Source organism: Triturus cristatus, chromosome 12, assembly GCF_964204655.1.
Source record: "Triturus cristatus chromosome 12, aTriCri1.1, whole genome shotgun sequence".
Classification (NCBI taxonomy): Eukaryota; Metazoa; Chordata; class Amphibia; order Caudata; family Salamandridae; genus Triturus; species Triturus cristatus.
In genome coordinates, this window is record NC_140595.1 from 196544902 (window position 1) to 196559228 (window position 14327).

At 46.5% G+C, this 14327-nt stretch overlaps 1 protein-coding gene and 1 non-coding gene across 5 annotated transcripts in view; both read left to right on the plus strand.

Annotated features, from left to right (window-relative positions):
* Positions 1-14327, plus strand: part of VAC14 (VAC14 component of PIKFYVE complex) — a 1500963-nt gene that overhangs the window by 470404 nt on the left and 1016232 nt on the right. The window lies entirely within an intron of this gene.
* On the plus strand, positions 12570-12640 carry TRNAG-GCC (transfer RNA glycine (anticodon GCC)). Its single transcript has one exon. It is a non-coding gene; the product is annotated as a tRNA-Gly (tRNA).

Genomic DNA, 14327 nt, shown 5'->3' on the forward strand with positions numbered 1-14327 from the left:
AGCTAACTGAGCTTCCTGACTTACTGCCACCTTTACTTGTGCACACATAGCTTTCTCTTTTAATTTACGCTGTTTGCCTTCAATTTCATCACTGAAATATTTTGCATGTCTCAATACTTCATCTATTTTCTTGTTTTGCCAATCTACAGTATGTTGTTTGATAATTTCACTAATTTCTGGACGTAAACCATATACAAATCTGTATACAAAATGACTCAAATCCTTTTCACACAAACTCTCATCGCCACTAAACTGTTTAAAGGCCAAAATCAAACTTTCGTAATATGCATGTACCGATTCCTTACTTTCCTGATGAGTTCTGTCAATTTTCACCCAATCTGTCTCTTTGGGAGGTACTTTATTTTTCAGAAAGGCAATAACCTGTTCATATTTCTTCATAACCTCGGGGTCGGGTGCTCCTGTTTTTGAAACCCTAGGGTATTCCTGTGTTGGCCAATTTATCATAAGTTTGCACTCTGCCCATAAATCTGCAGGTACTATTATGTCAAATAGACTGTTTAGATCAATCCATAATACTTTAGACAATTTCACAAATCTGTCCACTTGCCTGTACCACTCGACGGGCTTCTCGCGTAGTCTAGGGAAATCATTTATAAATGACAGAATATCTTGTCTAGTCCATGGAACATGTACATATCCTCCTCCGGGAATCTCTCTCATGGGGCATTCTGTTACTACCTTTTCCTTTTCTCTCACGGGGAACACTGCAAATGTTTTATCTGGGGTATCATCTCGTTTTCGGTACCACCTGCTTCTCCATTTATCTACATCTCCCCATTTCCTCAACAAAATAATTATCTCCTTAATCTGACTGATTCGTCCTGTGGTATTCAAATTTTCGATATCTTTTTCAGTAAAATCTTTTCAATATGGTTTTTGTAAATCCTTCACATTTTCAATATCTATACCCATTTCATTTGCTACTTCTTCTAGTCTTTCATGCAGATTCTTTGCTCTCCATGTTACACTTTTGCACAGAAACAGTAATTCCTCATTCTGATAAGTTTTTAACTTCTCTGTGGGAATAGTTCCTACTATTAACTCTTCTAGTACCATTCGTAATTTGGCCACATCTATTGATTGGGATTCTTTGTCTTTTCTCTGCAAACTTCTGAACCATTCGCTCAATTATTCGGAAGTTGGACCTACTGGTTTTTCTACATTACTTCGTTCTATGTCCCTTTGAGTTTCTACTACTGATTCCACTGTCATTGTATGTCTTTCTGCTATATTTTGACCTATAAATGGATTATTGGAAACGTTTGGCTCAATTATATTCATTGTCTGTCTCCATGGATTTTCATTTTGGCTCTGCTTTGGCTTTTCAGTCTGTTTATTACTGTTATAAGGAACTGTTAAACAATGTTCACTATCTTTCTTTTTATCAAAAATAGGCATCACAGGACCTATAGTCACTGGAACAGTTACAGCTTCTAAATTTTTGGTCAATTCTCATATCTTTTCAGTTACCTCTAAAGTTGTGTTAGCTAATTCTGCCGAATTTTCACCATTTACTTTATTATGCGATTTTCTCTCTACCTCTCTAATGGAATTATTTTTCCCTAATTCCTGAGACACTGGTTCTGTCTTAATGATTCGTAAGGTTTCTCTCATTGGGGCACTTGGTGTCAATATTTCAGATTCTGGTTGATACGGAGGTGGATTTTTATAAAACATGTCATCAAGAACATCATCCTCCGATTCATGCACTCCATACCCTCCTGATTCTACATTATGTCTCGTTTCCGTGCATTTTCTACCTCCAACTTCTTCAGCAGTTTTTACAGGAAACAGACCTTCAGTCATACTTGCATTCCACCACCTTCTCATTCTCTCATCATGAGTGTCATGCCTATATCTACCGAACATGTACTTCTACCTTCCGCCACTCCTCTGTCTTTCTCTGTCATGCATTTCATCTTCCCATTCTGTTAGCGCTTCCAACTGTGTTGGTCTAGGTCTTGGTTCTAGATTCATAATTTTCTCTCTCAAATTTCTCAAAACTGCTAAATTAAACTATCCGTGCTCTGGAAATGCCAAACCTCCATCATTTTTAGTGTATTTTACCCATTATCTAACCAAATACAAGTATGATATCCGTATTTCGCAACCATAAAGGAGGCGGGAGTTTTCGGTGGGGGAAGTAATTGCCCTTCCCTAGTCACAATCGGTTTGTTCTTTTTAAACCACTTCTTAATTTTCCAAAACCAGGACTTTTTCTCCTTTTCTGGTGGATCGTAATACATATTTTCGTTCTTCGTGTATCGCTAATCTTTCCTTATGACTGTACCATTGTTCTAACCAATCGTAGCGCGACTCACACTAACGCACCAATCAGCAACGTCTACGTCACCCTGTAATTCTCCACTCCTAGCGCGGCATACACTAGTACATCACTCGAGGGCGTCTACGTTTCTCACTGACTAGCCAATCCCAGCGCGGTCTTCCTGACGTCAGCAGTCGCTGCTCTTACTCCGGCTTCTACTGACCCCTCCTTTACAAAATGCTCTCTGTAAGCTTTTTACGTTCTTTAAATTCACAAATCTGTTAGTAACGACATAAAAGCACCACCATCATCTGTTTCGCTAACCAAGGATAGTCAAAGACCTTTCTCACAAGAATTCCGTCTTTCCCGAGAGCAGCGCTTACCTCTGCCCTACTACGAAATGGTTACTTCCGTTGATAAAGTAGCACATCCCTCTACCTTACCCTTCTAACAAGCATCGGCTAACCGATTCTCCAGAATTACGACACCTAGTTGGAGACGCAATGCTCCTGAGAAATAAAACCAGAGTTTCGCAATTATCCTAAATGCTATTTCATTCATTTTTTTTTTTTTTTTTTTTTTTTTAAACAAACTTTATTAGGTCACAGAACACAATGCAGTCAATCCCCGTCCCCCATAGTCCTCCCCCCAGCCAAATCAGGACATCTTGCAATAATCACCCCGGCACATAAGCTACCTCTGTACAGCATTCACCCCAATAATGTCCGTGCTACTAGGTAGTGCATCCACAGGAGTAATCCACCATGAGTGTGCGAGACAGCTAAAACACCCCCACCCCATCTCCCAACATCCCCCCCAACGAGCCCCTCCTCCCTACCCACCCACCCAAGCCTGTCGCCCGTACCTATCAGAAGTACATGTACATCAAAACCTCAGCCACCACCCGGCACCCAGCAATCCCAACAGACAGTACCGCAAGAGCAGAGGGGGGAAGCCCTGTATAGTGCACTCAAGGAACCGGGGTCCCGTCATCCCCCACCGGATCACCCCCATCCCCCATAACCGAACCTTTGAACAAGTCCAGGAGAGCCATCCATGCCCGGGCCCCTTCGTGCGATCTTTCATTGTCACTGCGTCGAGCCAAGCACAATCTATAAGTCCCCTCACTTCCCGCCCATTTCTCCATTTCCCTAGCCCACCGTAAGAAATTAGGGCCCTGCCGCGCCTTCCAATGAGAAGTAATCTCCCGCTTGGCCAGGACCAGCCCTAGATCAATAAACCTACTGGTGATCTTAGTCTTTGCTGTGTGCGGAAAGCCATGTAGCAAGCAGACCCCCGGGCCTACCTCCAAGTCCCTCTCTGTCACCGTCAGGAGTAGCGTCGCCACTTCCTCCCAAAACCCTGTCACCTGCGGACAGTCCCAGAGCATGTGTAGAAAAGTCGCTCCACTATAACCACATCGGGGGCAAGCATCTGGCCCACCAAAGTACTCAGCTATCTTGTGAGGGGTAAGGTATGCCCTATGAAAGATATAAAACTGTATAAGCTGGAAGCGTGCATTTCGTGTACACTTCCAAGGACGCTCCATGATTTCCTCCCAGTTTTTGTCCGTAAGAGGCGCTCCCAGATCCGCCTCCCACTTGACGCGCAGGGCAGCCAGGGGTCGCCGCATATCACCAGTAATCCGCCTATAAAGGCAAGTCACCGCCTTATAGACACCCGCTCCCATCACTACATACTGACAGGCAAGAGATGTGTCCGGCTCCATCATCCCCTTCCGCCAGTGCTTTCTGACGGCCGCAGTCAAGGCTGCATGGAATAGGAAGTCCCCCCGCGGGAGATCATGCCGCTCCCTAAGGTCGTCAAAAGGTAGCAGGTTACCATCCTCATACAAGTCTCCCAATGTCATAACTCCCGCCTCCTCCCAGGCCAATAACCGGTTCCAGTCTCCCCCGTGGGGTAGCGCCTCACACATTCGCAACGGGATCTCGGGTGCATAGGGAATAATCACACGCGCCCTCCTAGCCAACCGCGCCCAGCATTGTCGAACCACCCTCAAGTCCGGAGGAAGTGAGGCATTCCTCATCGGCACCCGGAGCAGCACGCACGATAATTGGGACCAGCTCGGATCCGCCCCTCCCTGTTCTTCCGGACGCCTGATGTGCCCCGCCACCCACTTCATGAACCACTGGAGCTGCGCAGCATGGTAATAGGACTCCAGGTCCGGCAACGCAAGGCCTCCCTCACTCCTAGGACGCTGTAGAGTAAGCAGCGCTACCCTCCGTCTCCCCGCACCCCAGATGAACCCCGTAATCAACGAGGTCAGCTGAGCAAATCGCTTTCCCGGAATCCAGATTGGAAGAGTCCCAAAGTAATAAAGAAATCTGGGCAAAATCACCATTTTCACTAAGGCGACCCTGCCGGCCACCGACAATGGGAGAGTGCCCCAAAACTCAAAGCAGGTTTTCGCCCCTCTTATCGCTCGCCCCACGTTACCCTCTAACAAATCAGCGGGATCATGATAGATCCTGGTTCCCAAGTAAGGCAAACACCGGGATTCCCATGGGACATCCCCCTGGCGTAGCAACCCCTCTGGGCCCGTGGGAAATAGGCAAGACTTGGTCCAATTCACCCGGAGTCCCGCCACCCTCCCCAGCGTCTCCAGCAAACCCCGCGCCCCCTGTAAGGCCTCCCCAGCATTCGGCAAGAAGAGCAGTAGGTCATCCGCATATAATGCTATGTGCTGCTCTCGTCCCTCGACCAGTAGCCCTGGAAAATACCGCCCCAGCCTAGCATGAGCGGCCATGGGCTCCATTGCCAGTGCAAATAATAAGGGGGACAGCGGGCACCCCTGTCTCGTTCCCCGACCGACCGCGCATGCACTAGATATCAAGCCCCCCGTCCGCACCCTAGCAGTGGAAGCACTATAAAGAAGCGCCGTCCATTGAACAAAACGTTCCCCCATCCCAAAAGCCCTCAAGACATCAAAGAGGTAAGGCCACTCCAGGCTATCGAAAGCTTTTTCAATGTCGACCGCAAATATGCAGGCCTCCTCCTTGTCATAGGAGTCAGAACCCAAGATGCGCATCAGTCTGCGTACATTCATTGCAGTATTGCGGGTGGGAATGAACCCAGCCTGATCCTCATGGATCAGTTGCAACATATGGGGCATCAATCGACTAGCCAGGATACGACTCAAAATCTTGTAGTCGAGGTTGAGCATCGCCAGCGGCCTATATGAGGACCGTTCCCAAGCAGGTTTACCCGGCTTAAGAAGAGGAACTATGAGGGCTTCTCGCGTGGTAGCAGGGAGGGTCCCTTCTCGGCGCGCCCCATTATACAGTGCCACCAAGCAGGGTACTAGCACATCTGCATACGCTGCATAGAACTCGATGGGGAGTCCATCGGTGCCCGGGGTCTTGTTCCTAGCCATGTGCTTTATGGCACTACGTACTTCACCCGCTTCTACATCCCGACCCAGCGCCTCAGCATCTGCCGCCACAAGTTTTGGGAGCCCCGCACCCGGCAAAAATTCTGTATCTGTTGGACAACCAGGGCCCGCCCCACTCCGATATAGCTCTGCGTAGTACTGTAAGAAGTGGTCATTGATGCCTTTTTGGGTGTATAGTACCTCCGTACCCTGCCCCCTCAGTTCTGCTATCGGGGTCCCCCTGCGGGCCGGATTGGCCAGCCAGGCCAGCAATGCCCCTACCTTATCACGTTCCGCATGCGCCCTGTCCATGTAAGCTTTATAGTCAAAACAACGCAATTTCTCAATCTGGACTGCTAGCTCTTCCCGAGCCTCAAGAAGCCCCGCCTGTTCTTCCGGGCGCTCCGGTCTCAACCTTTCCCTATCGCGCACCCGCCGTTCTGCCGACTGGACATCCTGCAGTAACACTCTGCGTACTCCCACCACCTCACCAATGCATCGCCCCCGAACCACAGCCTTAAAGGCGTCCCATTCTACCACCAGGGATGACGCTGTACGGGCGTTAATTCGAAAATAGTCCTCTATAGCTGATCCAATGGTGGCACGAAACACCGGATCCTCCAGCGTGTCAGGCCTAAGCCGCCACGTGGGAATAGCCGGCCGATCCCGCAACCAGTGTAGGACTGTCAGCAAAGGATTATGATCCGAGGTTGTCCGGGCCAGGTACTCACTGTGCACCATTGCCCCATGCACATCAGGGGAGCTAAGGATCGAGTCTAGGCGAACATGGAGATCGTGCATTGCAGAGAAATAAGAATAATCCCTCTCCCCCGGGTGATGCGCTCTCCAGGTATCAGTCAGTCCCCACTGTCTCTGCCAATCCTTCCGGACCTCTGCCATCCTACGCACAGGGGAATCAACAAGGGGGGGATGGGAACGGTCCATGCAAACATCCGTGATGCAATTAAAGTCACCCCCCAGGAGAACCGAGCCAATCAGCAAGGGGGCCAAAGCCCCAGAGAGACGCGCAAAGAAGGAAGCCTGGTCTGTGTTGGGGGCATAGACACTTCCTAGCACAATATCCCTACCATCCAGTCGCCCCGTCACTATCACGTATCTGCCTTCTGGGTCAACCACCTGCCCAGTGGATTGGAACGGCACCCCCGCCCGCACCCAGATCAACACCCCTCTGGCATAGGCTGAATATGTGGTATAGAACACCTGTCCCCGCCACCTCCGCTGCAGTGCCAGCCCCTCCTGCTTGTTCAAGTGAGTTTCCTGGAGCAGAGCTATCTGCACCCCTCGTCGCCGAAGGTAGGCATGTATCTTATGGCGGCGAGACATACTATGCATCCCCCTAATATTCCAAGAGAGACACTTAATCCCTACGGCGGCAGCCATGACACGACAGCATTAGCACCATGCATCCAATTTCCCCTTGCGCTAAATGCTATTTCATTCATGCACTTTCACACAGAAAATGTAGTTCATCCACTCAGAATTCTGTCTTTCCCGAGAACAGCGAACAGTCTGTCCTACCACAAAATGATGACACTCGTTAACAAAGTAGCACTTCCCATTACTTTATCCTTCTAGCAAGCTAAGGGAACACCTACTACCTTTCCAGTGATAAGCGTTATCAGAGTACCTTCTGGACTCCTGTTACTTAAGACCAAAATTTCACAGGTGACCTTCGCTACCATACACTCCTCTCATTCCAGAGAATATCTCTAACGGCAACATACAACGATGTCGCCGAATCTAACACAGACAATGCGTCGTTCGACTTCAATCGTCACACGTTTCCCCTGTGTGCCTACAGGGCAACAACAATTCCGTCTTTCCCGAGAACAGCGCTTACCTCTGCTCTACTACGGAACTGTTACAAACTTCCGACTTCCTACATCCCAGAAGTCGTGCAAATCACATAGAACGGATGTATGACGTAACAACGCGAGTCATTACAACGCGTGCAGTTACATAGAATTTGTTACAACGAGTGCGATGTTACTACGCTATGCCATTACAACGCAAGTCTTTACATCGACTTGCGCTAGATGGCGTGCTAACATTAGAAAAGCGTAATTTACTATTCCAACTCCAGTCCACTTAACAGTAGGGAAGGTGTTGGGATAGTAAACTACACTATTTGTAATGTTAGCACGCCATCTAGCGCAAGTCGATGTAAAGACTTGTGTTGTAATGGCATCGCGTGGTTACATCGCGTTCGTTGTAACGACCTCGATGTAACAGCATCGCGTTGTACTGAATGCGATGTAAACGATGTTTCCCACATAGAACTCAACGCGACTCAACATAGAGTGTTAATACATAAACCAATCAATAATTAATAAGCAATGTACAAGCAATAATCACCAAACCAAAACAATAAAAACCATAACTCTGCTACCAGAAAAACTGATGCAGCGCGGAAACCTGGGTAACGGGAATCAGAACAAAACCCCGTACCAAAATCCTCCTTTTGTCACAGACCAACTACCACACTAACACATTCACTCATACATTCATTGGTGGGGCCCATAACACCAACACTCACGCTTCACTTCTCACTGGTCTGCACTTACAGGAGAGATAAATGTTCCAAGCGCTGACATGAAAGGAATACCTTATAACCTATAAAGAGAAAATTATTTACATATCTATACACTAATATCCTTATCTTCTACACATCTTAAACCTAAACATTAAGATACTTCTCCCACGTGATCAATGGATCATTTAGTTGGAATGGAGTGATGATTTTGTCCTCACTATGACACACTCAAAGATCCTGACCTATCCCCTCTCAATAAACGACCAAACACATGTCTTGTTAATCAATATTTTTGTTTATTTAATTAATGCAAGAATTTAATTAATCGTTACGCAAATCACAGAACACCATATTTACCTAATCTGGTTATCAGTCGTCCTCTAAGTCATCAAATGTGGTCGTCAATTTGTCAGAAATTGAAAGTTCTTCATGCAGCACACTACAGTCCCAAAGATTGGGTCAAGGACCAGAGACGTGCAAGCATCGATCAGTGCCCATACATTTTAGGAAGTCTTTAGTTCATCAAGAAATTGGGCAGCAATTTAGTCTGTCAAAGATTCAGGACCGCAGCAGTCTTGTCGCGTCACCGTCGTCTCCGTCAGCATTGAAATACGCAATTTAGCAGCAGCTCCTTTTCCCTCTCTATTCTACCGTCTTTTATAATAAAAGTAAGGTCCAAAAGATACATTTTTAAAGATTTGGGCATCATCCATTGGTCAGTTAAGATCGTCCGGTGAAGTTTCACACAGTTCATAAGGTTATGTCACCAGACATGATCCATCCGGTTCCTTGCATAAGTCCTTTGTTTGAATATTTGGCGAGCATCCCATCGTGACCTTGCTTGGGCACAAAGTCTAGGGTCATATCGAGGCCACTGGTACGTGTGGTGGCGCAGGCGCACTTTACCCGAAACCTCGTGGAATGGTGGCCATTGCGTCAAGTCAGTCAGGCGGCCATCTTGATTTTAGGCCCAAAGGATAACTTAAGTGAAACAAACACAAAAAAGAATTAAAACATAGAAATAACGAATAAAATGTTAAACCCTCACTAATTCCCGTATGTGCTTGTAATTATCTAGCGTATGGTGACATTTAAAGCGTTTATATTCACCCATTGATGTCATCTGGTGCAACATATGATAACGTCACAAAAGCAACATTTATCATGCAATATTCTATTTTTCTAGTATTAGTATGCGTACGTATGTTAATTTACAAATTATTTTAGCCATGCAAAGTGCAAATGCCACATGTATTTCGTACATTAGTAATGTTGATTAAACTTCATGCAAACACATTAATAATATTACAATTAATAGATTATTCTAATTAGTATAAACATGCAGAATAGGGGGGGGGGGTATACAAAATGTTGTACTACCCGCTCCATCTATATGTTGTCTAAGATCACACCCAGAGTGAGTGTGTTCTTGGGATTCTGTCTCACCATATGCTCATCCAACTGCTACACTATCTCATTCTGAGTGGGCCATCTTGCATACGACAGTAAGTCACTTGTGAGCAAAATGGGTTGCTGCAGGGGCACTGGATTCCTCCGCACCTATTGCACTGATGATAAACATGCATGTGGAGAGGGTCATACGTGTATACATTGCAGCAGTAGATTGCTAAACAAATTTTTAGTCAACAATGGAAAAATGCCTCTCTGCCGCTCAGGGGAGGATGGCACACGGTGTCATTCAGACCTAGGCATCTTGTCACAGCTCTAAAGTAAAATAGCGATTGGTTTGGTAAAGTGCTCATTGATCTTGCGTTCACCATTCCCATGCCTGCCTTTACTCAATCCTGAATTATCTGTAACTGTTTCCATTCCTCCACTCCCTGTATATATCTCCACTCCACCCTGGAGCCCCTACCAGACCTCGCTCACTCCTTTCGTTCCCTCTGCTGTGTTCCCATCTAATCCCACGTAACTGTGCAGCGTGAGGGGCGAAATCTACTTAAAGGTCTTGATTTATTTTTTCATGCCACTTACAAGAAAGCTTAGTTTCTAAAGAGGGTGTTGTATACCTGGTCTTCCGTAGCAGCATCACTTATTTTCTACTTTACGTTGAAGCTGGCAGCTGGTGGATCACATGACTTGCATTCCTTTATATAGTTCTTTGATCTTTGTGACTGGGGGTGAATGTTTGCATTGTTCAGCATTCCATCCACCATTTGTTCATTTGCTTTTGTCGCCCTAAATGGTAAGCTTATGCCTGGATGTGGGTCCCGTGCTCACTGCGCCACTGGATTCAGGCTAGCCTGGCTGATGAGGGATGTTGCCCCGAAACTGGTCCCAGGATGCTTCTTTACGGTCCAGGGAGGACCTTGCTTGGCGGTTCGGGCTGGACTGTTCCCACAAGGAACAGGGTCAAGACTGATTTGCATATGGCTGGGTCCAAACTGGGGTGGCGTGGTGAGCAAAAGAACGATGGATTAAACCCAGTTCTTTGTGACTGGGGTTGAATATTTGCACTGTTCAGCATTCAGTCCGTCATTTGTTCTTTTTGCTTTTGAGTTGCATGCAGACTTGTGATGTAAAACGTTGTAAATAGCAGCTGTTGATACTGCCTAACTGCTTGGCTTAACCTTGGCACCAGAATGTTACCACAAAGGAGAATATAACAACCAAATATTGGGCAGAGGATGTGGTCTGCCGGCTAGATTGCCCCTCGGGGTCGCGTCCACATCCTGTGATTCTGGGCAAATCACTTAATCTCTCCGTGTCTGAATGTGTCTTTGTGTAACGTAACCTGTGCTCATGTAAAGCGCTCCAATACCTTCGGGTCGAGTTCGCGCTATATAAATCTGCATTAAAAAAAAAAAAATGTCAGACACTTTAAACATGCTTATTTCAAAGTGGAATGCTCTGCTAAAACAATTTCCATTGATTTAAGTCGGAAAAAAATGATTAATAGTAAAATTAATTGCTGCAATAATGTCGCTAAATTTAAATTTTTGTGCCTCGAAATATCAATTATTGTGCTGCAAAATTTGCAAATCTATTCTGCAATATCCTAGTTGGGGGGGGGGGGGGGGGGCGGCGGAGCGTTGTGTTTTATTAATGCAATCTGTCTGGCTGCCTGGGTTTTATTTGTTGGGTTGTTCGTCTATGTATGTATGTGTTTATGAGGGGTTTTATGTAACTCAGGCGACACCAGAGCGTTTTACAGTTGACAGAATATCGGAGGAGCACACATTGTTTAGACGATTGCATTGTGTGAGTAAAATAAGAGGGTTAGTGTACACCCTAGCTCCGTGTTTTAGTGTGTATTTGCGGCGGCTGTAAATTGCGTTTGCTTTTCGATGTTCGAAATGAATGCTGGAAAGCGTCACTGCGGGGTCCGTGAGGAGCCTTCATGGTAAGGGGCAGCCCCTCGGGTTTGATGACTCTTGTCTGAGCCTGCGCTCGCTCTCTTGAAATCCCCTTCGCCGCTGGGGTCCAGGGCATCCCTGTGTCATGCAGCCTCCGGGGATAGGAGGTGAACAGAAACGAATGGGTGTGGCATTTCCTTTTAATTGGAGTACTTACGCCGCGTGGCCCAAACGTCGGGCAATATCTCTGACGCGAACGGGTTGCGTGCGTCCTGCGCGCGGCCGCTGGCAGTGACGCAGAGGTGGGCGAAGAGGGTAAAGTGAGCGCACTTACAAGAAGGGAATGCAATGCATCGGCCTCTCCTCGCCTGCAAGGGGTTGTAGAGGAGGCTTCTTTCCACTTATTCTTTTTTTGCGACCTAGAGTTTCCAGTCTTGCAGTGTCTTGGCTTCTTGACCTCTAGGTACACCTTTAAGAATGTCCCTGAAACATTTCTCGTTCGGACCTGTCAGTGTACAGTGGAGGGCAGATGTGCAAAAAAGCATCTCTGTTTTAGCACGGCTCGTAAAATTACTTCTCGATATGGTCAGTGAAATAAGCCTCGCTTAAAATGTGGCGCTTTTAGCAAGACAGTGGATAGAGCGCTTTTACCCATCCTTACTATGTCCGTATTGTTTGTGAACAAGTGTTCCACTTTTAGCACGACGGGCCACTTAAGTTTTGAAAATGTCATTGTGTAAATTAGATCTGCCCCTTGACAGTCTCTGTACGAATGCCCCCATTGTAAGTTGAAATGCTGGTGCATTATGTGTTAATACGTGCAGATCAGCAGTGTTGTATAACTAGTTGGGAGTCACTGTCATCTACTCCTGGCCCATCGGTTCTGCAAATTCCCTTCGGACTGAGACGTCTGCAAGGCTGGGCCTCTTTTGCTGATGTGGCAACACGTGTGTTGTAACAGCAAGTGGGAGCTGTACCGTAGAGTTTAGAACAGCTGTTGGCAGGTCCCTCTCAGCTGTAGCATTGGTGGTTCAGTGGTAGAATTCTCGCCTGCCACGCGGGAGGCCCGGGTTCGATTCCCGGCCAATGCATCAACTGCTCTTTTATGTATTTTTAGTTTCTTTACATCAGCACCTCCAAACAGAAATTCCGGTGAAAAGTGTAATGCTATTTGTTTTAACAGACTTTAAAAAGTTATATTATTTCTAGACACTTAAGTGAAGTGAAAAAGCTTCTGGGTCCACGTCCCTTCTAGACGTCATCATACTTATCCTCTCTACTCCCGACGAGGTGTTGTAATATCTCTGGTTATCTTTGGTATTTACACCAGCCAGTCATATTCTTGCCATAAATTGCATCAAGTTTCGATGCCTCTTGTACATAGAGAATATTAATAGTATTAGGAAACTGGAGTGAAGGAAATAGATACCTGTAGACTAGAGGCTGGGCTGGCAACAGGTAAACAGAACATTTCGGTGGCGGGGGAAGGGGGGGGGGGGGGTAGTCCTTCGTGCTATTTTTTTTAGAGGATGCAGAGAGTATTCTTATTCTAAATGATCCATGCATGAAGCCTGCTATAATGACTTTATATGACATTTTCGGTAACAAGACCCCCATTTTACTTCATAATCACTAGGGTGTGGCAGCAGGATGCTGGAATACATGTTTTATTATGTTAAGTGTATTTATAAAGTGCACATTTTGCCAGTAGTGTGTGCTCGCATTGATATTCAGGTCCAGTACCTCCTCGCCCTTCCTTCAAGGATTACAACATTGTCCCAAGTCGGACTGCTGCATGAGGTGTAACGTCGTTGTGGTCCGGCTGGTGTTTGCATTGGCGGTCTTGTAATGATCAGGTTATGGATCTGCACTGTTGTCATATATCACCAGCAGTATTGCCAAAGTGTCTGGGTGCTGTGTGTGTTATTTAGATTTCCCACTGGCCAACACATTGGCATCCATTTTGAAAAAGAGACCCTCACGGTTGAAGTTGCAGACCTCTTTGGCTAACACTGAGCAGCAGGTCAATACTAAGGCATTCTTCAATGTCAATGGCCCCATTGCTTCCTCCGCATTCTCTTACTCTTCAATGTCCGCTAATGAGATACCATTTGCAGATGTTAGAGACCTCGGAAGCGCAGGACTTGTTCATCTTCATCAGACAGACGTCTCTCAAGGACAGATGCTGGACTACTATGGAGCCAGTTCAGAACCTGTTTCCTCATTCTGCAGGCAAAGGGCGCACCAGGAGGCAGTTGTCCACTCCCTCAATGGGGTGGGGATAGATTTCTCTGATTTATAACACCTGGCGCCTCCTATGAATAGTAGATTAAGCCCTCCATGCCTTTGTGTTCAGATGGTCATGTTTTTTTTTAAAGTGAATAACGGATTGAAGATATCTGCCACTCGGAGCCAAACAATAGTGTATTTTGAAATATGGGGGCTCCATCAGCAGTTATTCAGTGCAAGAACTAGGTGGTGGATTTCCAATAGCGTGCCACACAGTTTTTCCATCTATGTGCTTCTGCTAGGCCCAGTCCCTTGAGACAGCTGAATGTATGTATGTATGTATGTATGCATGTGGTTAGAGCCGGCCTTTGCTAGGATAGAGCCGTGGGCGTGGACGGAGAGAAATTTAGCGCCTTCGCTGATGGTAGTGAATTTAATGAGGCAGCAGTGGGTTGCTTTTGTATTCACTGCTCAGTACCTGGCTGAGTAGGAACTGGCCCCTGGACACAAACATACCCGTACCTCCCCCTGAACACAAACATACCCAGA